We start from the raw sequence: 23242 nt of genomic DNA, 5'->3' as shown, positions 1-23242 counted from the left end.
ATGTCGTTTCCAGAAGTGACACCATTATGGTGACATCAAAGTTTGTGTGTGTGTGTGTAAAGTGCCGTCAGGTCGCAGCCTACTTATGGCGACCCCTTTTGGGGGGTTTTCATGGCAAAAGACTAACTCAGGTGGTTTGCCAGTGCCTTCCTCTGCACAGCAACCCTGGCATTCCTTGGTGGTCTCCCATCCAAATACTAACCAGGGTTGACCCTGCTTAGCTTCTGAGATCTGACGAGATCAGGCTAGTCTGAGCCATCCAGGTCAGGGCAACATCGAAGCTTAGGCCTCATTTTAAGCCTGGTAAGACCCCACCCACACATCCTAACCCCACCGGTTGCCAGGCAATCTGGCAACCCTATTAAGGCAAGACCAAGAAATTCCAATTCTATGATTCTATGACTCGCAGCACAAGTAGATGCATTGCAACAGCTAAAGGTTGACAAGTGCCACCATGCGACCTTTCTTTATATCATACAAATGTACACAGGTGGCCATGTATGAAAACTGAAAATGGGAAGGTAAATGTGACCAGAAAAAGATGTTCCAACCTAAAAGACTAGGTCTATGGGACTCATGTTGGGTCTTTTCTATTGTGTGAAAGAAGGGAATCTGGGGAAATTTGAGTTTATTACAGGAGGTGACTTAAGAAAAAGTTTAACTCACATGAAGCTTCCTCAGAGTGAGTCATTGGTCTATGTGAAGCGGGTCAGTGCCTTTCGAGAGACTAGGCTATTAGAATCGACCCCTTCCTGAAAAGGGATATGTTATCTTATTCAGACAGTCATCTACTAAGCAGGACTCAACTACTTTTCCTACTTTTAAAAAGCAAGTCTTTTTATTGATATACTTCCAGTAAATATGTGTAAATGCAAGTTATAAAGTATTTATGTTCAGTTACAATGTATGTTACAATGTATACTGTAAAGCAAGCAAATTCTACATACTATTCAGTATTGAAATCCAACAATTTAAACATAACAGTCTGATTTAGTTCAAAGTATCTAATTCAAATCGTAGAATAATATATTTGTTAAGCCATACATATCAATCAGCCTCTTCTGAGACCCTCTGAGAAAGGTCTGAAATACTAGTCTTTCTGGGTCTATATTTATACTATTTCAGTCACCTTGAGGCTGTGAGTCCCTGCTCAAGTTTAAGCAGCCTTCAATATTTCAAGTCTCCTATTCCATAAACATGCTTGAATTTCCCCTTACAGGAGACTGCATTACTAGCTATAAACAATCAGTTTTAAGCTTTATAATTACTCTATATATTCATATTTAGTATCATTCTCATCTACAGAAAAATAGCTTTCATTTGAGCCTATGCATTAATTTCTAGGACCTAGCATTTATATTTAAATCATAAAACATAATATAGTTTACATTACAATATTTGTATAACATAATTAGTTTGGACAGTGCACTTGTGCACCTGTCTGTGTAGTCATAACATTCAACATCTGAGTTTCTGCTGGAATTCTAGCAGTATGTTTATAGTAGTCAGTATTGATTCTGATTTCCAAGCTGGAATTTCTCCAGTAGGTCATTGGCAATGATAGACCTGAATGTTATGTGAATGTTACTGAAACTTATTAAGGTGTCTGTAAGAGTGTTTCTGTAAGAGTGTGAACAGTGAAATGTAAATGTAAGAGACAGAAGCCTTTTGCAAAAGAATATTCTTCTTCTTCCTTTTAAAAGAAAATACATTTAAGTTATTTTAAAAGGAAAAATATTTTCTGTATGTTGTGTTTGTAGTTGTGTTATATTCTGAATAATTCTGCATATGTACAACACCAATACTATGTTCATGTGCTCTATATGTCAAAGCCTGTGACATATGAAGGTCAGTTTAGTCTACTCTGAGTAGCAGGGGCTTTTCAAGGTCTCAAATGGAAGCATTTCAGACCACCGCCCGTGTAATCTTTTTAATAGGAGGATTCTAGGGACTGAACCTGGGACCTTGTGCATGTGAAGCAGAAGCCTCACTACTGAGCCATAGCTACCTCCTTAAGTTATAATACATGCTTCTCACTTCAGAGTGGGAAAAAAAACCCCTGTCGTAGCCCTACAGGGTTTAATTTCCTTTGGATGAGAAGGAATGTTAGGGTGTCTTTGTAACATTTGTCAATCCTGCATCTGATTCTCAGAAACAGCCCTGTAGACCAAAATGTTTCACCTTCAGCCACATCTCTGTAAACCTTTTTCTCAAAATTCAAGAAGCAAAACTCTGTTTCTCTGCCCCCTCTCACTACCTCTGAGGGGTGTCACCTTCTGAAGGCTGGATTCCAGGTTGCCAGGGGGAGACAATCAACCTGGCAATTAAGGTTCCTTTGTTAACTTCCTGAATACCTATTGAAGATCTGCCTGCCAATCATTTCTGACCATTAGCAAGCAATCGGTTTAATAAAAGATGCTCAGCCAGCATCTGTAACAGCTCTTCTACCCAGCCAGCACACTTCAAATAGAAAACTACATCTCTGAAATGCTGGATATTCCTTCTGTCATAGGCCCCTTTCCTCCCTGCTTAATATCCTTTAGAGAGGGAAGGGATACAAAACAGGGAAACACCAGAAACTGGTTGGTTCTTGAAGGTTATCCAGGCTGTGCGACCGTGGTCTTGGTATTTTCTTTCCTGACGTTTCGCCAGCAGCTGTGGCAGGCATCTTCAGAGGAGTAACACTGAAGGACAGTGTCTGTCCTCTGAAGATGCCTGACACAGCTGCTGGCGAAATGTCAGGAAAGAAAATACCAAGACCACGGTCACACAGCCCGGATAACCTACAAGAACCAATGAACTCTGACCGTGAAAGCCTTCGACAATACCAGAAACTGACATTATTTATTGACATATCATAGCTGAGCTATTTGTTCTCCCTTCATTACAAGATTTAAAATTTATCAGAAAGACTTTGGATTTAATTTTTAAAGATCTAAACCAGAGTTTGAAAAGCAAATATGAATTTAAATTGTTCCAAGTGCATGAAATTTTGATTCCAGCTCAGAATCACATGAGAACTGCCAATTCTAGTAACTGTACAGAATTCCCACACAAGTCCTGTTTTCTCAGAAAAACGTATGTTTTCATTCATAGTTGACCATTTTCATTTATGCCCTCTCTGTCTGGAGCCTAGATCTAGATTTCTTGAGGCAGTCAACCAATTTTAACCTGGGTCCCACGGTGAAGAAAAATATTTTTCTTCTAGCTGATGTAAACTATGGGTCACTCACATGTTTTCATTGTTTGCATTGGCTCTATGAAATTTTGAGCTAAAGAAATGTTTGGGGACTAATTTGTTGCAGCACAATCTTTGTTTTGGGGCTAGGATATCTTTATTCTGCTTCTTTTTAATTGTCATCAAATCTGGTTACTGGATATTGGCTGGGAACCAGCAGGAGAGAGAGGGAGCAGGGACAGGGGGAATGATGTAGTGCTGACAGCGTGACATCACTTCCTGCAGTTTTACCGTGATATCACTTTTATGATGTCTATGGTTTTACCATAGAGTTTTGGGTTAATCCTAGAGCATAACACTGACATGGTGACTCACTACTGAGTCTGCAAAGGAAGTAACATTTCCTACCAATTTTTCTCTGCTACTCTGCTAGGGTTGCCAGGTCCCTCTTCACCACCGGCGGGAGATTTTTGGGGCAGAGCCTGAAAAGGGCGGGGTTTGGGGAGGGGAGGGACTTCAATGCCATCGAGTTCAATGGCCAAAGCCGCCATTTTTCTCCAGGTGATCTGATCTCTATCGGCTGGAGATCAGTTGAATTAGCAGGAGATCTCCTGCTACTACCTGGCAGTTGGCAACCCTATACTTGGCTGAGCAGGAGGGAGGTCTCCCGCCACAGCAGGAGACCTAGTTGTGGCTTCTTTATGTTTTACTTTTGGTTTCCTGGATTCATTTGCACGGTATGCATATGCTGTATAATTTTACATATGATTGATATATTAAACATGTATCATTTATACATATTATATATGCATAGTTTATAATGCTGATTTATTGCTGCACAAATGAGATGAAAAATTCAGTGCCAGAAATCTAGGTATAACTTTGAAGGGGATCCCATTTTGTTTACAATTTCTATAATTAGTAAAGGTGCCTGTTTTCAGTCTTGCCTTTTCAGAAACTACAAAGCCAGAGGAAGGTTGCTCTGTGGGGATACTCTTGCTTGTGGCTTTGAAGAGTCCAGAGGCAATGGAGGCCTTCTTTAAATGATTTACAGTACATGAAATGTCTTTCAAGAGCTTCGTAGGAGCTTTTTCTTCAAAGACAGGCACAGCATACTGCGGTTCATGGAGGAACACCTTTAACAGGTATAGAATGGAGAAGGTGTTTGCAAACAATTTTTCTTCTTATAATCAAAGAAAGGATATTTATGTGGAAATCATCATGTCTGTGTGTAGAGGAGTAAATAAGTTGGAAATTGCTCAGCCCATAAAGCAATAGAACAAGAGTGCAGAGGTCCAGTGATAAATGAGTACCTTCCTGTTCATCTCATCCTAAACGTCAGAAATCTAATGGATTGCCCAATGGTGCTGAATGCTGAGATTTGGCCTAGCTGAGCTGTTTCTCTAACAGTGAATCTGAGCCGTACGTAGGGTTGCCAACTTCCAGGTGCGGCCAGGAGATCTCCCGCTTTTACAACTGATCTCCAGCCTACAGTGATCAACTGCCCTGGAGGAAATGGCATCTTCAGTGGGCAGGCTTCCAGGAGAACTTCAGGTCCTTCCTGGAGGCTGGTAACCCTACTTGTGGGGAGTGATTAATTAGGATTATAGGAAGTATTTTACCTCTGATACTAATCAGAGGAAAAATACTGGCAGAACTAGGTTTCCAAAGGATCAAAGCTCTTAAAAATGTATGACACCCTGGTCTGAGAGAAAAGAATTTGGATCAGGAAGAGGGGAATGTGCACCCCCACATTCTTTGACCATGTTGTCTCCTCTCCAAAGTGCTATACTATGCATTGTTAGGGACTCAAGCTGGCCAATATCTCCTCCTCCTCTGTTTCCCTTTTTCATTAATTGGCACTCATGGTTCAGTGTGCAGTGGAGGGCAATGGCCATGCTTAGTGCTCATATAACCTTTTAAAATGATTTTTTTCTTTTAATTTTTTTTTTAAATCATAATTTTTTCTGTGAGCCTGGGGGATTGTCTGAGTCTGCAGAGCCTTGTCTTCTTTTGTCCCTGTTTTGCTTCTTAGCAAAAGTAATGCTTTTCTGGGGGGCTGAAATATGCCCCAGGCAAGTGTGTTCACTGTTAAAAGGAGTACTTGCCCCAAGCTTCTCAGAAGAAGGGTGGAATAAATATCTCAGACAAACAAGTTTTATTCCCCACGTTTCATGTACATAAAATAGCCCTTACATTCCTAATAATGTTTTTGGCCACCCCTTTTCTCTTCTAAAGGACATTTTTCTAGAATCTTTGCTGAGAATCTAAACCATACATATATTTGTAACCCTGAGATCACCAAAAAAAAAAGAAAAGCAAAATGTGTTGTATTTCGATGACAAGCCAACCCACAGATTTAAAGTGTAACAGAAAAGATGTAAACAACAAACGTTGTTGCAAAGTCCGAAAAGGTCCAGGGCATGTCTGAGTGTTCTGTTAACTGACAACCAACTTTTCTTAGCCTGACCTGCTGAATCACCTGCAGTCAAAGGTTTTAATAAGAACACACTCCCACTGCAATTCTAAGCACCATTACTCCCTTTTATGTCATAGAATCATAGAGTTGGAAGGGACCTCCAGGGTCACCTAGTCTAACCCCCCTGCACAATGCGGGAAATTCACAACTACCCCTCCACATCACCTGGCTTAAAAGACTAATACCTATGTTTAGGGTGGGTAGCCGTGTTAGTCTGTTTGCAGTAGTCAAAAAGGGCAAGAGTCCAGTAGCACCTTAAAGACTAACAAAAATATTTTCTGGTAGGGTATGAGCTTTCGTGAGCCACAGCTCACTTCTTCAGAACATCTGAAGAAGTGAGCTGTGGCTCACGAAAGCTCATACCCTACCAAAAAATATTTTTGTTAGTCTTTAAGGTGCTACTGGACTCTTGCCCTTTTTGACTACCTATGTTTAGGGTTGCACTGTCCTTGACAAAGCTTGTACTGTATATACTGAAATGCAAGACTAGTCCCCCCCACAGGTATGCCAAGAATAACAACAACAAGAACTACATTTTTTGGGGAAGGGGATCATCTTACATTCAAGATCGTCTTCCTTTCATGGAAATTTTGCATTGAATTCTTCTGAGATATTTATCAAAAGTGTTGCAGGACAGAGGTAGTGCCTCCTCATGAGCCCAGCTGGCAATTTTCATTTTCTTTGATTTGCCAATTATTATTGGTATAGGCTTCATAGTTCCCTATACACCATCCGTGCACCACTTGTCTTTATTGAGATATTTCCACCCCAACTTCTCTTCAATGGTGGGCCACTGTTAGGGTTGCCAACTGCCAGGTAGTAGCAGGAGATCTCCTGCTAATTCAACTGATCTCCAGCCGATAGAGATCAGATCACCTGGAGAAAAACGGGCACTTTGGCAATTGGACTCGATGGCATTGAAGTCCCTCCCCTCCCCAAACCCCGCCCTCTTCAGGCTCCACCCCCAAAATCTCCCACGGATGGCGAAGAGGGACCTGGCAACCCTAGCCACTGTGGCTTACTTTGTTCTCCTCCATTTTCTCCTCACAATAACAGCCCTGTCAGGCCGGTTAGGCTAAGAGACAGTGACTGGCCTAAGGTCACCCAGTGAGCTGCCATGGCAAAGAGGGGACTTGAACCTGAGCCTCACTGGGTGTGCACAGCATAGACAAAAAGGGATATTTAGATGAAGAGGGCAAGGTGGTAGTTGTATCTGGTAGGCAATATCCAGAGGGGTTATTGCTTTTTCTCCAGTGTGTTGTGCCCTTCAATCATGGCAGAAATAATTGCCATGGCCGTGTTGTTGGGGTTCCACAGTAACCTTTCCCCACCCTCGTATCAGTTTTCATAATAGGGTTGCCAGATCCCTCTTCACCTACTGGCAACCCTATGTAGCATGTACCTTCTAACTGTATCCTGGGACCATAAATAATCCCATACACAATACTCTTTTATAATACTTTGCAGCCCTGTAAGAGTTAATGAAACATGCAAAAAGAATTAGACGTAAACAGTTATAATGAATATAGAATCTAACCTTCCTCAGTTTACTTGAAGGCACACCCATATCTGCATGTTGAATTATTGTCATTCTATCTAGGCAAACACAATATGAATTTTAAACCCAAATGTTTTGGTTCTATGAAACACATCTAAATTAGGTTTCTCTATGTGTATTAATATAATGCCCCCCATATGTGACTTGGTGATAAACTGTGTGTCATTTGACCTCATTAAATGTCACAAGATGTGGCTTCTAACCTGTGACATTACTTGGTCTTAATCATAATTAGACAAACCCCCCAACTGGCATTTCAGTCCTGAACTTCTTCCAAAATTCTGCCCCCCCTCTAATCTCTAAATCACCAATTAGCTCCAAAAGTTAGGATAAGGTGTTAGCAAATGTGAACTGAATCAGTGAAACAGATTGCCATTTTACAGAGAGGAGAAGCAAAATTAGGGACTTAAAGCATTGCAGCATTTATAACTAACAAAATACATAGATCAGTAAAAAAGAATCTTTCATAACTATTGAAGAATAGAGATCACATAATGTTTTATTAATCATTCGCAGCGCAATCCAAAGGGAGGGGGCAGTTGAGGTGCAACGGAGTGGTTTGCTGTTGAAAGGGGAAAATATAATTTCCCTCAAGCCCCGTGAAATGGCTCTATTAGGGTTGCCAACCTCCAGGTACCAGCTGGAGATCTGCTATTACAACTGATCTCCAGCTGATAGAGACCAGTTCGCCTGGAGAAAATGGCCGCTTTGGCAATTGGACTCTATGGCATTGAAGTCCCTCCCCTCTCCAAACCCTGCCCTCCTCAGGCTTTGCCCCCCAAACCTCCCACCAGTGGCAAAGAGGATGTAGTGTATAATATTTGTATCTACCCACAAACCTGATTTGAGAGCACAGATCAAAAAACAACAAGCTGACCTGCTTTGATTCAGGCTAACTTGGACACCCACCCCCTTCATCAATGTTGTACTCCTGAGCATGCTTTCTCTTGAAATTGCTTGAACGTTTGAGTAAACATGTTACAGCTGATCATATTTGTGAAAGGAATGACAGCAACAACAGCAAAAGATGTATAATTTCTGTGGAGTCCAGTGTTATACAGAATTCTGATTTTAATTAACATGAATTACTATCACAATGTTATCTCTTTGGGAAAAAAAAGCTCTTTCCCCTTTCAAGCTCATTAAGAATACTCTTCCTCCCTCACAGCATAGTGATAACAAGGAAGAAGCAAAAAAAGATAGACTGCCGCAGCTTGGATTTGCTCGAGTCTCAATTCACCAGAGAAATCAAAGTGTCTGCTACCATCTGTGCCTGTTCACTTGTATATTGCCAATGTAATCACTTAAACCCTTATCAGTCAACAATATAATGTCACAGTGACAAGGCAACAGGGGGGAAGAAAGTTCAACAAATTTATGTCAGTCTGAATCGCATCTATTTTAGAGACCTTTTCCCTCTAGGCTATTCCAATTTTTTTTTTAAAATGAAACCAACTGGTTTATCAAACAGAGATTAGAAAGAAATTTGTCCCTGTATTTAATTTTTTGTCAGATCAGAAACATGAGATGTACATTTTTAATACAACAGCTGGGTTCTTTCAAGACATCAAGAATTTAATTACCTGGATGCTAACTTGTCTTTCATCTGGGCAGGTCACTTGGAGTCGGCACAGGTGTTAATTTCCAGGATTTACCTGTGCAAATAATTTCTCCTGGAAGTTTACTTACAGGAGCAATGGGAGGAACTGTTCCTGGAAGTTTGCAGACAAATCTGAAGGGGATATATCTGTGACTTACAGTGCAGTTCTATGCAGTCACTCCAGTAACTGCATAGGATTGCACTGTGGAGCATTTGGAAGAAGCAGATTTTTTTTTCTCACAGAAGTAGGCAGCTGCACTATTTATAAAAGAAGAAGAGTTGGCTTTTTTACCCTGCTTTTCTCTACCTTTAAGGAGTTTCAAAGCGGATTACAATCACCTTCCCTTCCCTTCCCCACAACAGATACCTAGTGAGGTAGGTGGGGCTGAGAGAATTTGGAAAGAACTGTGACAAGCCCCAGGTCACCCAGCAGGCTTCATGTGGAGGAGTGGGGAATCAAACCCAGTTTCCAGATTAGATTCAGCCTTTCTTAACCACATGAAGAACACATGAACACATGAAGCTGCCTTCTACTGAATCAGACCTTCGGTCCATCAAAGTCAGTATTGTCTACTTAGACTGCAGTGGCTCTCCAGGGTCTCAGGTAGAGGTCTTTCACATCACCTACTTGCCTAGTCCCTTTAACTGGAGATGCTGGAGATTGAATCATAGAATCATAGAGTTGGAAGGAACCACCAGGGCCATCAAGTCCAACCCCCTGCACAATGCAGGAAATTCACAACTACCTCCTAGGGCTGGTGAAAAAAAAATTCGGTATAGTTCGGATTTGGCCGAATTCAGTCTGTCTGGATTCGGGATATGCCGAAGTCCGAACTCCCCTGCTTCGGGTTCGTGCAATTTGGCGCGAATTCAACGTTCGGGACAAAAATTCGGCCGAATAAAGCCATTAAAAACACAACTGTGCCTTTCCGTGGCTCCAGGGGGGGCATTTTTGGGGGTAGAGGTCCCAAACGTTCAGCGGAGCTTCAAAGGACCCTTCTTGCAAGACCCCCCAAGATTTGTAAAGATTGGGTCAGGGGGGGCTGAGATATGGGCCCCCAAAGGGTCCCCCCACCCTTAATGTGCATCTCTGAGCAGAGCTTGCCACCCACGCACAAAGCTCCCAGCCCCGACAAACAGCTGAGAGCGAGGGCGGGGCAGGTGCTAAGAAGTTTGCAAAGCAACACAACTACAAAGCAACACTGCAAAGCAACACAACTGCAAAGCAACACCCACAACTTCAAAGCAACACCTTTGCAACCATGCAAAGCAACACCTGACACCTGGGAGTTTGCAAACCATGGAAAGGGACAGAGGCAGCTAGCTATGCATAATGAGCAGGAGGGGTGGAATTTCCCCTTTTGCATCGGACCCGGGACCAGGCAAATGCATTCTTTAAGTAACCATTTGAAAACCAGTTTTGAGCAAGCGTCAAAATAGACCTAACCGATCTTATGAATGAGGGAAAACCTGAGGACACACAACTGAAGCCCCCCCCCCCTCAAACCAGGGAGAAAGAGACTCGAGGGGGCACACACACCCCAGGCAGAATGGGCGAAAGCCCCCTTTGACTTCCCCCCCACCCACAGAAACTGCTCCCTCCCCCCCCACAGACTCTGCTTCCCCCCCACACACACACACAGGAAAAAAATTATAGATTAAAGCCTCCAAAGGGGTCTTACTGTGGCTGTCTTCTGTTCCATCAGGAGGGGTTGGGAGGACTGGGTAATCCAATATGATTCTATTTAAGCACGGAGGTTTGCCTTGGATTTGCCACTCTGGAGATGCATACAGTATAGGGTGATCCATTCATCCCAATAGGGAAAAGGGGAAAGCCCATATCTCGGGGGGCCCTGACCCAATGTTTACAAAACTTGGGGGGTCTCTTAAGAAGGCTCGTCTGAAGCTATGCTGAATGTTTGGGGGCTGCACCCCCCAAAAATGCACCCCCTGCAGCCATGGGAAGAGAAAAGGGGGGAGCCCATATTTCTGCCCCCACTGAACCAATCTTTACAAAACTTGGGGGGTTTCTTAAGAAGGCTCGTCTGAAGCTATGCTGAAAGTTTGGGGGCTGCACCCCCAAAAAGCACCCCCTGCAGCTATGGAAATGGAAAAGGGGGGAGGGAAAAGGAGTGGAGCCCATATCTCGGGACCCCCTGACCCAATGTTTACAAAACTTGGGGGTCTCTTAAGAAGGTTCGTTTGAAGCTCCGCTGAAAGTTTGGGGTCTCTACCCCCAAAAATGCACCCCCTGCAGCCACAGAAAGGAGTGAATGTGCACAAGCACCCCCCCACAAGGATTTCTCTCACTCTCTCTCACTCCCCAGCCTGGCTGCGCAGCAGCTGATTCCTCCAGTACTCAATCCTGACTGATTGGCCAGAAGAAGACTCAGTTTGGCCACCGATTGGCCGGGGGAGGAGAATGCTGCTTACTGACGGTTATGCTGCTTACTGATGCTCTGAATTTGCCGAATTCCCAGGAACTCCCGGAACTCGCTGAATTCGGCTCCCCTGGTTTCCTGCCATTTTTGAGTTCGGTCCATCCCGAACTAAAAACCGCCGAATCAGGGGAAATTTGGCTGTTTTTCCGTTCAGGCCGAACCGAATCGACAGCCCTACTACCTCCCCCCTCCACACCCCTAGTGACCAGAAGATGGCCAAGATGCCCTCCCTCTCATCATCTGCCTAAGGTCACAGAATCAGCATTGCTGACAGATGGCCATCTAACCTCTTCTTAAAAACCTCCAGGGAAGGAGAGCTTACCACCTCCCGAGGAAGCCTGTTCCACTGAGGAAACGCTCTAACTGTTAGAAAATTCTTCCTAATGTCTAGACCGAAACTCTTTTGATTTAATTTCAACCCGTTGGTTCTGATCCGACCTTCTAGGGCAACAGAAAACAACTCGGCACCCTCCTCTATATGACAGCCCTTCAAGTACTTGAACAGGGTTATCATATCCCCTCTCAGTCTTCTCCTCTTCAGGCTAAACATACCCAGCTCCTTCAACCTTTCCTCATAGGACTTGGTCTCCAGACCCCTCACCATCTTTGTTGCCCTTCTCTGGACACATTCCAGCTTGTCTACATCTTTCTTAAATTGTGGTGCCCAAAACTGAACACAGTACTCTAGTTGAGGTCTAACCAGAGCAGAGTAAAGTGATACCATCACTTCTCGTGATCTGGACACTATACTCCTGTTGATCCAGCCCAAGACTGCATTTGCCTTTTTAGTTACAGCATCACACTGCTGACTCATGTTCAGTGTTTGGTCTACTAAGACCCCAAGATCCTTTTCACACACACTACTGCTCAAACAAGTCTCCCCCATCCTATAATTATGCATTTGATTTTTCGTACCTAAATGCAGAACTTTACATTTGTCTTTGTTGAAGTGCATTTTATTAGTTCTAGCCCATTTCTCCAGCCTGTCAAGATCATCCTGCATCTTGGCTCTGTCGTCTACCGTATTTGCTACCCCTCCCAATTTAGTATCATCTGCAAATTTAATAAGCATCCCCTCTATTCCTTCATCCAAATCATTTATAAAGATGTTGAACAACACAGGGCCCAGCACAGATCCCTGAGGAACTCCACTAGTCACTTCTCTCCAAGTGGACGAGGAACCATTAACTAGCACTCTTTGGGTACGACCTGTCAACCAGTTGCAGATCCATCTAACAATAATAGGATCTAACCCACATTTTCCCAATTTGTCAACTAGAATACTATGTGGAACCTTATCAAAAGCCTTACTAAAATCTAGATAAACTATGTCTACAGCATTCCCCTGATCCAGCAAGGTAGTAACTTTCTCAAAAAAGGAGATAAGATTAGTCTGACAGGACTTATTCTTGAGAAACTGTCTCTTAGTGATCAGATCCATCCTTTCTAAAAGCTCAAAGACGGACTGTTTGATGATTTGTTCGAATACTTTTCCTGAACCTGGGACCTTCTGCATGTCAAGCAGATACTCTACCACTGAGCCACAGCCCCTCCCCTCCCCACTACACTACACTATACCATGCTGGTTTATGTGAGTAACATCTACACTTGTGCTAAGGAGGTAAAGCAGAGACACAAGTAAACAAGGGATGTGTAGTGCTGTTCTGAGCAATATTGCTTGAAGCAGCTTTAGTTTATATATTAAAAAACCCTTTTGGTATTCGGCATTCTGCCTCCAACATCTGCCCATTGATCTCTACAACATGCTGCTCCTGGGGGATAGGGAATCCTGAGGAATGACATTAAGGGAATCAGCAGCAGGAAGGAGGAATCCGTGGAAATTGCCAGTGTAGTCCAGATCCAACCAACTATCTTTCCCAGAGTATTTTGTTTCCAGATTACATCTTTTTTTGCTGCAGAATTCACCTCAGGGTTTTCCATATCACATCACTTTAGGGTTGCCAGGTGCCCGCTGGTGGCGGGCAAACCCCCGGCCATTTACCCCTCTGCCTGCCAATGTGCACGCGTCACTTCCGGTTTAGAACTGGAAGTTCCACCTCGCGAGGGCCTTATACCTCTTAGTTTGAGTGGTAAAGGGCCAAACTAAGAGGCAAAGGCCCCTTGCGAGGTGGCACTTCTGGTTCTAAACCGGAAGTGATGCAAGCGTTGGTGCATTGGTGCGCTCACATGCTTGCATGCACACTTATAGAAAACAGCCTCCCGCCGGAGGAGAGAAGGGACCTGGCAACCCTACATCACTTTGTGTCAGAAATGTTTGGAAATACTCACATCTCTTTCCGTGATTTGCTGTTTCCTATTAGACCCACCATCTGAATTCTTGTTACTATTGTAAATTCTGTGCTTCATCCATGTTAGTTGAGTGTTTACAAGCTTACTTCTTGATCAAAGTGCCCATTTTGTTGAGTTTTTATTTTGTTATAAGGACTAGGTTGGAGAGTTTCAAATACCAAACACATTCCTGCATCACATTGTTCTCTCTGCCTGGCTTGTTTTCTCCAATACATACCCCAGTTTCCTAATGCTCTTCTTTATTATGTCTCAGCAGTAATGTAGTGCTGGTACTTATTTGTGTTTTGCTCCTCCTCCCTTTCATGGCCTGTTAAAGTTTATACGATACTTTTGCATTTCCTGTAGGCACCTCCAGCATTAACTTGGATTTACAAGCTGTTTTACACATAGACACATTACCTGGCCAGATGCAGACATGCTGAGATGATTCATTTGCTCAAAGGCATTTGTTGGAATTAGTTGAGTAAACAGTGCTGTGATTTGTCCCGAGGACCATCTGTAAATCAATACAAATAAAACAAGATGTGCCTTGATGTTTTATTTCATGCATCTTTTGTGGAGAGCATGAAGGGTACGGAAAATATTACAAAATAATGTATCCTGCTACCCTGACCCTGGATGGCCCAGGCTAACCCAGTCTCAACAGATCTTAGCAGCTAAGCAGGATTGGCTCTGGTTAGCATTTGGATGGGAGACCACCAAAGAACTCCAGGGTCACTGTAAGTCAAGGGAGAGAATCCTTTCTACACTTTGCTCAGTGCAACATTGTGACTCTCAAAACTATGGTCATTTGCTATTTCTTCTTTCTTTTCCCATTTTTAATTATAAAAAATCCCAGTTACTAAAGTTCAAAGAAAAGAATTTACAACATAGAATATAAAGAGCATAGCTGAATGTTGTCATCATGTCTCATTCCAATAATCATTTTTTCCACAGATCAGTCTGTTGTCATTCTTCTCTGAATGTAATATAATATGATGGCTTCATAATTTTCAGCTGTTTTCAGTTCTTTGCCCCAAATGATCATCAACAGTAAGCAGATTCTTATTTTTTCCCAGTCAGTCATGATACATATTCTAGCTGCACAGTTTGCAATTTTATTTTTGAAGCTGTTTAGAAGACATATTTCCAGATCAACCAGATTATCTTTTTAATTATTGCCATTATTGTTGACCAATACACATTTATTCAAGGACAGAATCGTCAGATACAAATGCTCTGGCTTGGTTGTGTATTACATTTATCAAATCTATAGATTTTTGTTGCAGCTTATATGGATAAAAGTTCTCTTCCAGCATTATGCATAACAGCTCAAATCACTGGTCTCTAACCTTCAAACCTGGGACACACTGAACTGCAAGCACTAACATCAGAGTCACATGATAGGAAGAGGGGGGGGCAGAGTTATTATGACATCACCACTGTTAAGGGCACAGTCTAGATTCTCAGGTTTAGATTCTCAGCAAAAATTCTAGAAAAATGCCCTTTAGAAGAGAAAAGGGGTGGCCAAAAACATTATTAGGAATGTAAGGGCTATTTCATACACATGAAATGTGGGGAATAAAACTTTCGTTTGTCTATGATATTTATTCCACCCTTCTTCTGAGAAGCTCGGGGCAAGTACTCCTTTTAACAGTGAACACACTTGCCTGGGGCATATTTCAGCTCCCCAGGAAAGCATTACTTTTGCTAAGAAGCAAAACAGGGACAAAACAAGACAAGGCTCTGTAGACTCAGACAATCCCCCAGGCTTGCAGAAGAAAGATTATGATTTTTAAAAAGGGAACATAAGCTGAGCAACAAGGTGAGAAACAAGTCAAAGGTCAGAGCCATGGAGAAACTGCAGCTCCAAAGGGGCATATGACACAGCAAGGTAGGGTTCTGTGACCCACTTAAGTGGTCCATGCCAAGGTGCTGAAGACCACGGGTTCTGACAAATCCAGTACTGAGCAGCTCCTACACTGCATAGCCCAGATCCTTCTCTAATTTATTTTGAACTGAATAGATTTCCAAATCTTCTAATTTCAAGATTGTAATATGCAAGATTTCAATCACTCCTCTAATGCCTGCTCAGGTCAAAAGATCTTTTTCAATGAATAGCTAGTTAAATAGTTTTAAATAATTCAATTCAATAACCTTTAATAGGCATAGTACAAAAAACAGCTCATACAGATTCTCACAAACGAAAAAATTCACACAAATCCCTGCTGAACAAACCAGGGCCCCTACAGAGTATACAATACAATTAAGTGTAAAATATATAAAATGTACCATATTTGGGGGTTAAAGGAAAGGTTATAATAAAGGATTAAAATAATCTAACCATCCAGCCAGACTGTGATATAATAAACAATGATGATCATGATCATTACCCAATCTCTAGATAAACCACATCACAGCAGCAACTTAAAATATTAGGCAGGCTTCATAGATCCCCTTCTCAGTAACGTTACCAAAATTTTTGCAACCGAGGCAGTTGTTTCAGGCTTGACATTGGACAGTAGAGCAGTTAACTTCGGCTTTTATTATTGACTAACTCAGTATCAAGCAAATCTAGTAGACAGTCATTACAAAGGCCCTCATAGTTTTAAATAACTAAATAAACCCAACCACATGTTCTGTATGATCAAACTGATGGGTTATTTTAAAAGTATATCGCTTAAAAATGTTGGTATCTGGAGACAAATGGTGAATCAGATGAAAAAATTCACCAAGGCTTACATGGATCAATTATATTTTCTTTCCCTCTGAGGCAGTCCGTTCCATGATTAATCATCTCTTTTTGGTAGGAAGTTTCTCCTGAAGGTAAGCAGGGAGGAACACTGTTGTCAGCAGCTGCAAGGTCTTAGCTGTGTTCCTCCCCGCACCCACTCTTCTTTTTGCCAGTATATAGCTAGGGCATGACCAGGAGGATCCATACCTAGGGCATGAGCCAAAGGGCAACCATCAAAGGGTTCTTAGCCCTTGGCTCTTAGCATGTGACTTGTGCTCTGTGGCCTGTTGGATTCTGGACCAGCCCTACGATACAGTTTGTTCTTCTTGTTTCTGTTTGTACATTTAAATTGTGCTGTACTGTTCCTAACTGCATGTGTATTTGTTATAAGTTGCTTTGTCTCCTATTAGGCAGAAAAATGATCAATAAATATCTTAGTTAACTCCTGATATTTAGCTAGAATCTTCTCCTTGTAATTTTCACTCTTCTAGTCCTGCCCTCTAGCACAAGTCTGCTCCATATTCTATATGAAAACTTTTCAGTTCTCTGTAGGCAATGATTTTACTATGAAAATATGAGTAAGATAATCATAATCATAAGAGGAGCCCTGCTGGATCAGACCTGTCGTCCATCTAACCTGGCATCCTGTCTCATGCAGCTGCCAACCAGTTACTCTGGAGGGCCTACTACGGGGCATAATGGTCGAGGTCTTTCCCAGAAGTTGGCTCCTGGCCCTGGTAATTAGACAGTTGCGGCCTATGAATGTGGAGGTTCCCTTTAGTCATCATGACTAGTAGACTCTGATCAACCTAACCTCCATGAATCTGTCTAATCCTGTTAAAGCTGTTTATGCTTATAGTTATTGCTGCACCTTCCAGTAGCGAATTCCAAAATTTAATTTCACACTTTAAGAAGTATTTCCTTTTGTCTGTCCTGAATCTACTGCCCATCACCTTCACTGGATGTCCTTGAGTGCTAGTATTTTGGGAGAGGGAGAAACAATTCTCTCTGTCCACTCTCTCTACCACATGCATAGTTTTGTAAACCTCTACCATGGGGGCCCCATTAGTTGCCTCTTTTCTAAACTGAAAAGTTTTGTAAACCTGTATCATGGGGCCCCATTAGTTGTCTCTTTTCTAAACTGAAACGTCCCAGATTCTTCAGCCTTTCCTCATAGGAAAGGTGCTCCAACCCCTTAATCTTCCTGGTTGCCCTCTTCTGAACTTTTAAGTAATAATTTCACAGTATATAATAGATCTTTGATGAAACTGAAGAAGGGGAGGAGTGATTTCTGCTGATTCCCCTTCCAGCTGCAGTTCCCCGTGCTGCTTTAATTGTTAATTGCCAACTGTTAATTATTAGACAACACTATCTTTTTTTCATCTCCTTTAAAAAAATGTATTAACTGTTAACTATAGAATATATTGTGGGATTTTGTGGTTTTTTTTAAAATAACTAGTTAAAATAATATTATTCTTGTCCCTTTCAAATTCCACACCGCTACAGTTTTAAGAAAATTGGATGAATATATTCATTGTTCCCAGTTATATATTCCTTCTCCCATTGAATCTCCCTGCTGTCAGTATTGCTCTAAAAATAAACAAGCCCACCAGCAATACTTTTCTCACTGTCAGTCATCATGGCTACCCGGAGGCAAAACAAACCCTTCCGTGACAGACATGACTCAAAAGGGAGATGATCACTCCCCACCCCCACTCATCTAGGAGGACTTCATTTTTTCTGAACAATGACATCCATGATTCATTTTCTTATAAAGAGCTGTGAGATGGACCTCCAAGAGCCCTAGGCAAAAGTCTTATTGGGGACCTCAGCATAAACAAAGCAATAAAACATTAATTTGCATTGCAATAAATGTGTATCAATATGTGAAATGTCTCAATGTGAATGCAAGAGCCCAAAGGAGACCATTCTGTTTAGCTCTGAAATGGGTATACCACTGTCACTGAACAGGATCAGTTCTTAAATCAGTATGTCTGTGTAAAGTGCCATCAAGTTATAACCAACTTATGGCAACCCAGTAGGGTTTTCAAGGCAAGAGACTAACGGAGTTGGTTCGCCACTGCCTTACTCTGCTTAGTGATCCTGGTATTATTTGGTGGTCTCCCATCCAAGTAATAACCAGGCCTGACCCTGCTTAGCTTCTGAGATCTGATGAGATCAGGCTAGCCTTTATACTCTGTGTAAAATGCACTCATTTTTTAAACTGTCAGTCAAAGAAGCGGGGGGTGGGGCATGAGAAAAAAAAGGAGCTTTTGATGAGTGTGTGTGTGAGTTATCTGTGCATGCAAGGCAAAAGGTCTCCACAGGATTGCCCTGACTCTATCTAAGCATGTCCTTTCTTTCCACCTGTATTCAAACATCACAACAAATCATGGATTGAACAATCCCAAGTAACAGCAATGCCTGGATGCTGAAAGCCAACAAACCAAGATTTCAAATTAGGGTTTGGAGCTAGTTGGCTAACCACAATTTTCTGAGTAGCACCAGCTGTGTTACCTTAGAGACAGCCTTATAGGAAGATGACTTCCCTGCTGAAATGTAGCATTATGCTACGTGATCTACACTTAGTATACTTATACTATAAACTATGCCATGAGGACGGGAGGTTGGGAATGTTGAGAAATAAAAAGTTCCCAGATAGGGTTGCTAGGTCCCTCTTTGCCACTGGCGGGAGGTGTTTGGGGTGGAGCCTGAAGAGGGAGGGGTTTGGGGAGGGGAGGGACTTCAATGCCATAGAGTCCAGTTGCCAAAGCGGCCATTTTCTCCAGGTGAACTGATCTCTATCGGCTGGAGATCAGTTGTAATAGCAGGAGATCTCCAGCTACTACCTGGAGGTTGGCACCCCTGATCTCAGAGCCTGCATGGAATGCTGGTTAGACTGTCAAACTGGGCTCTTGGAGAACCAGGTTTGAATCCTCACCTCTGGAAACTTCCTGGTTGACCTGGGCCTTTCATTCTGTTTCATCCTAACCATCTACACAGGGTTGTTGTTGTGAGGATAAAGTGGAGTTGGGGAGAATGATGTTATAATTCACTTTTTATTTTATGTGATTTCTATCCTGCCCCCTCCCCTGCTGCAGCAGGGAATTTGGGTACCCACTGGGGAGAAAAGAAGGGTAAGATATCTAAACAAATAATTCTCACATGACAAATAAAGACAATATTACAGAGTTGGTGCAAATTCTGACTGAAAAATTCCTCTGATACAGAAATTAAAGATATCACTCCCTATATTTTTAATTAGGTCTCTTCAGATTTGTTTTATTTTAGACTCATAGACAATTCTGTGATAAGAGACACTTAATCAAATATGAAGATGTGATTTGATTTTTCCCCTTTCCGGTGTTTGCATATGAGATTGGTAAAAAGAGTTTCATAATTGTGCACAATTGTTATTTTGTAGCAGCTGGGTCATTTAATTATTTAGCAACCAAGCTTATAAACCTATAATTTAATGACTGTGTCTTCTAGCGATTTCCTGAAGGGCCATTACCTTAGTGAGTGGGGCTTAAATGACAACTGGTGTGTTCTCAAACTGGATCTTCTCACTGAAGTTTCATGCAAATGTCAGGATACAGATTTCATCTGTTTCTGTGAAATTATGGCCATATTTGAAATAGCTTGGACTTAAGACAATGTTACCAAACTATCCATCTTCATGGCTGAAAGACTTTTCCCTTGGACAGTCCCCATAGTGGTTACAGTTAGAGTTGCCAGGTCCCTCTTCTCAACCGGTGGGAGATTTTGGGTGTGGAGCCTGAGGAGGGTGGGGTTTGGGAAGGGGAGGGACTTCAATGCCATAGAGTTCAATTGCCAAAGTGGCCATTTTTCTCTTGGTGATCGGATCTCTATCGGCTGGAGATCAGTTGAATTAGCAGGAGATCTCCTGCTACTACCTGGCAGTTGGCAACCCTAGTTACAGTATGAGACTGGGACTGTGGAAACCAGTTCAAACCCTCACACTTCCATGACTTCTACCGACAGTGCAGTCCTAACCAGTAAGGACCATTGAATAACGTGGGACTTACTGCCCTAGAGGCACAAGCCAACACTTGATTGGGACATTCCTAGAGATTTGGCAATAGAGCCTGGGGCGGTGGGGTCTGGGACTGGGATAAAGATGCCGACCTCCAGGTGGTGCCTGGAGATCTCCCACTATTACAGCTGATCTCCAGGCAACAGAAATCAGTTCACCTGGAGAAAATGGCCACTTTGGAAGCTGGACTCTATGGTATTATATCCCATTGAGGTCCCTCCCCTCCCTAAACCTCATCATCCTCAGGCTCCACCCCCCCCCCAAATCTCCAGGTATTTCCCAATCCGTTGCTGGCAACCTTAAAATGGGAGGGAATACCATAGAGTCCATCATCCAAAACAGCCATTTTCTCCAGGTGACCTGATCTCTATAGTCTGGAGATCAATTATAATTCTGGGAGATCTCCAGGCTCCACCTGCAGATTTGCAGATTTAGGCACAATCCTTTCAAAGTTAAACACTTTTAGTTTCATCGGCAAGTGCAGCTCACCCTCTGAAATCAATTAGTTGTAAAAGTGATTAATTCTGGCTGGATCATGGCCAAGAATTTCTATGGGGTCACCAGTTTCAAATTACTCTACTAGCTGGCTCATTAGTGAGGGAGACAAATTAAGGCCTGTACCTGACCCAATTAATCAATTCTGGGAGCCTTCCCTTTCTTTAAAACGCTAATAACATTATTAGATGCCAATTTTTAATAATTCCCTTCTGAAGCCTTGATATAAATTGTGTACCTTTTTGAGATAATCATATATTTAAGTACTGTGGAGATTTCTTTGATCAAGACATTATTGGATATAATCTATTAATTCAGACAGATGACAAAGCGTATTGATTAGGGTTGCCAGGTCCCTCTTCAGCACCAGTGGGAGGTTTTTTGAGTGGAGCCTAAGGAGGGTGGGGTTTGGGGAAGGGAGGGACCTCAATGCCATAGAGTCCAATTGCCATAGCAGCCATTTTCTCCAGATGAACTGATCTCTATTGGCTGGAGAACATTTGTCATTGCAGGAGTTCTCCAGCTAGGACCTGGAGGTTGGTAACCCTATGTGAAGTGGCTGCTGCTGAACAGTAGCAAACATCCTGACCTAGGTGAGTCATGCAAGTCATGTGGTAGCAGGTCACCTGGTAGTTGCTGCCAGGTCTGGCCATGATGAGTCCTCCCTCGAAGCCAAACAGTCCTGCAGTCATGTTACTGATGGAAACCAATGCTTCAACTGTTGTGATTGCCTAGCAACAGCTAGCTACTGAGGGCTTTTGTTTCTTAAGTGCTGCTTTTATTATTTTGGATTTTTTAACCTCCCCCTTTAAATTTCAGATTTTTCTGCAAACCTGGGGCTTTTCTGCAATTTATAGAAAGATCTGTCTCGTCTATTCTCAGATCCAAAGTCTGGATTTAAGTATCCACAGATTTGGAAACACTGCGAATTAGGTGTATTGATAGGCTACTCGTCTGATCCACTGTGGGTTGTCCTTATGATTTTAGGACTATTTAAACCTGCCCATATGAAGGAGAAGGGGCATAAAATGTTTAGCATTTTTCCATTTCATTGTTTCATCTGCTTTTGTGTTCATGTTAATAAATATATTAGAGAGCACAACTCTGTGTGGGCCCTTTCTAATACTGGAATTTCAACAGTATTGCAAATGTACGCCCTCCATTTTTTATATGCAAGTTATACCATATCAGTATATGTATAATGTATATGACAGATAGATAGGGTTGCCAGGTCCCTCTTCGCAACCGGCGGCGAGAAGTTTTTGGGGTGGAGCCTGAAGAGGGCAGGGTTTGGGGAGGGGAGGGACTTCAATACCATTGAGTCCAATTGCCAAAGCGGCCATTTTCTCCAGGTGAACTGATCTCTATCGGCTGGGGAACATTTGTAATTGCAGGAGATCTCCAGCTAGTACCTGGAGTTTGGAAGCCCGATAGATAGATGACAGACAGGGCTGATGCATAAATAACGCTGGAAATTTTTATGGGGGAAAGCGGCACGCAAATAAAGAATCACATGGTTTGCTTTGCCCAAGCGAGAGGAAATTGAAATGGGGGTTTGAAGACCAACAAGGATGATCCACTTGAAACCATCTCTCTGTCCTTTGTCTGAAGTAGGAGCTCTGAGCCAACATGTACTTGACTCATTAGCTCATTCCTTGCAGCTGGGTTGGTGCGCTGAGCCAGGACTGTTGGCTAGATGGTTCTCCTTCCCAGCTGCATTGTTGGCTAGATGGTTCTCCTTCCCAGCTGCATTGTTAATGCAATGTTTTGTTTTCTGGAAGTATCCCAAATACTGACAGGTTAACCAATCTGATTATCAAGGCCTATTAAATACCTTGTTCATGTTCACATTACCAAAAGGAGGCTGAAAAATGCAAGGGGCAAGCTTTTCACACTTATCCCATATGAATTTTTGGTCCACATTATAACCTTCCCATCACAGGTGCATGTTTATGTACAGAGAAATCAGTCTGTCAATTTTATGTTGCCCCCTTTTGTTTACTGGTTGGTAGAGCGGTCCATCTCACAATGAAGAAATGGAGCCAGAGGATACATTCTGTGCAACTCAATAATATGATTTTTCTGTTTTACTTAATTTAATGGCTAATTGAACTGCTGTTATTATTGTAATTAGATCTTAATTTGAGAGAGATATTTGCTTTGGTGCCTTCGATTCTTGACTGCTACTGTGTGCATGTTCTAATTTGTCTGGCTCTATAAAATATACGGTGCAAACAAGGACAATTTTTTTTAAAAAAATCCCATTTTAAAATTATGGCTCTAGCCTATTACCTGTGCAGTTTGAAGACAAATGTATATGTAGGTATAATAAAAATATTTAAAATAATCATGAGGAAGGAAGGAAGGAAGAACCAGTGTGATGATAAAGTGGACAGTGTGCTGAACATGAA

The sequence above is a fragment of the Euleptes europaea genome, chromosome 3 (genome assembly GCF_029931775.1).
Source record: "Euleptes europaea isolate rEulEur1 chromosome 3, rEulEur1.hap1, whole genome shotgun sequence".
In the NCBI taxonomy this organism is placed as follows: Eukaryota; Metazoa; Chordata; class Lepidosauria; order Squamata; family Sphaerodactylidae; genus Euleptes; species Euleptes europaea.
The sequence above is the reverse complement of the archived record's forward strand: the minus strand, read 5'-3'. Positions refer to the sequence as shown.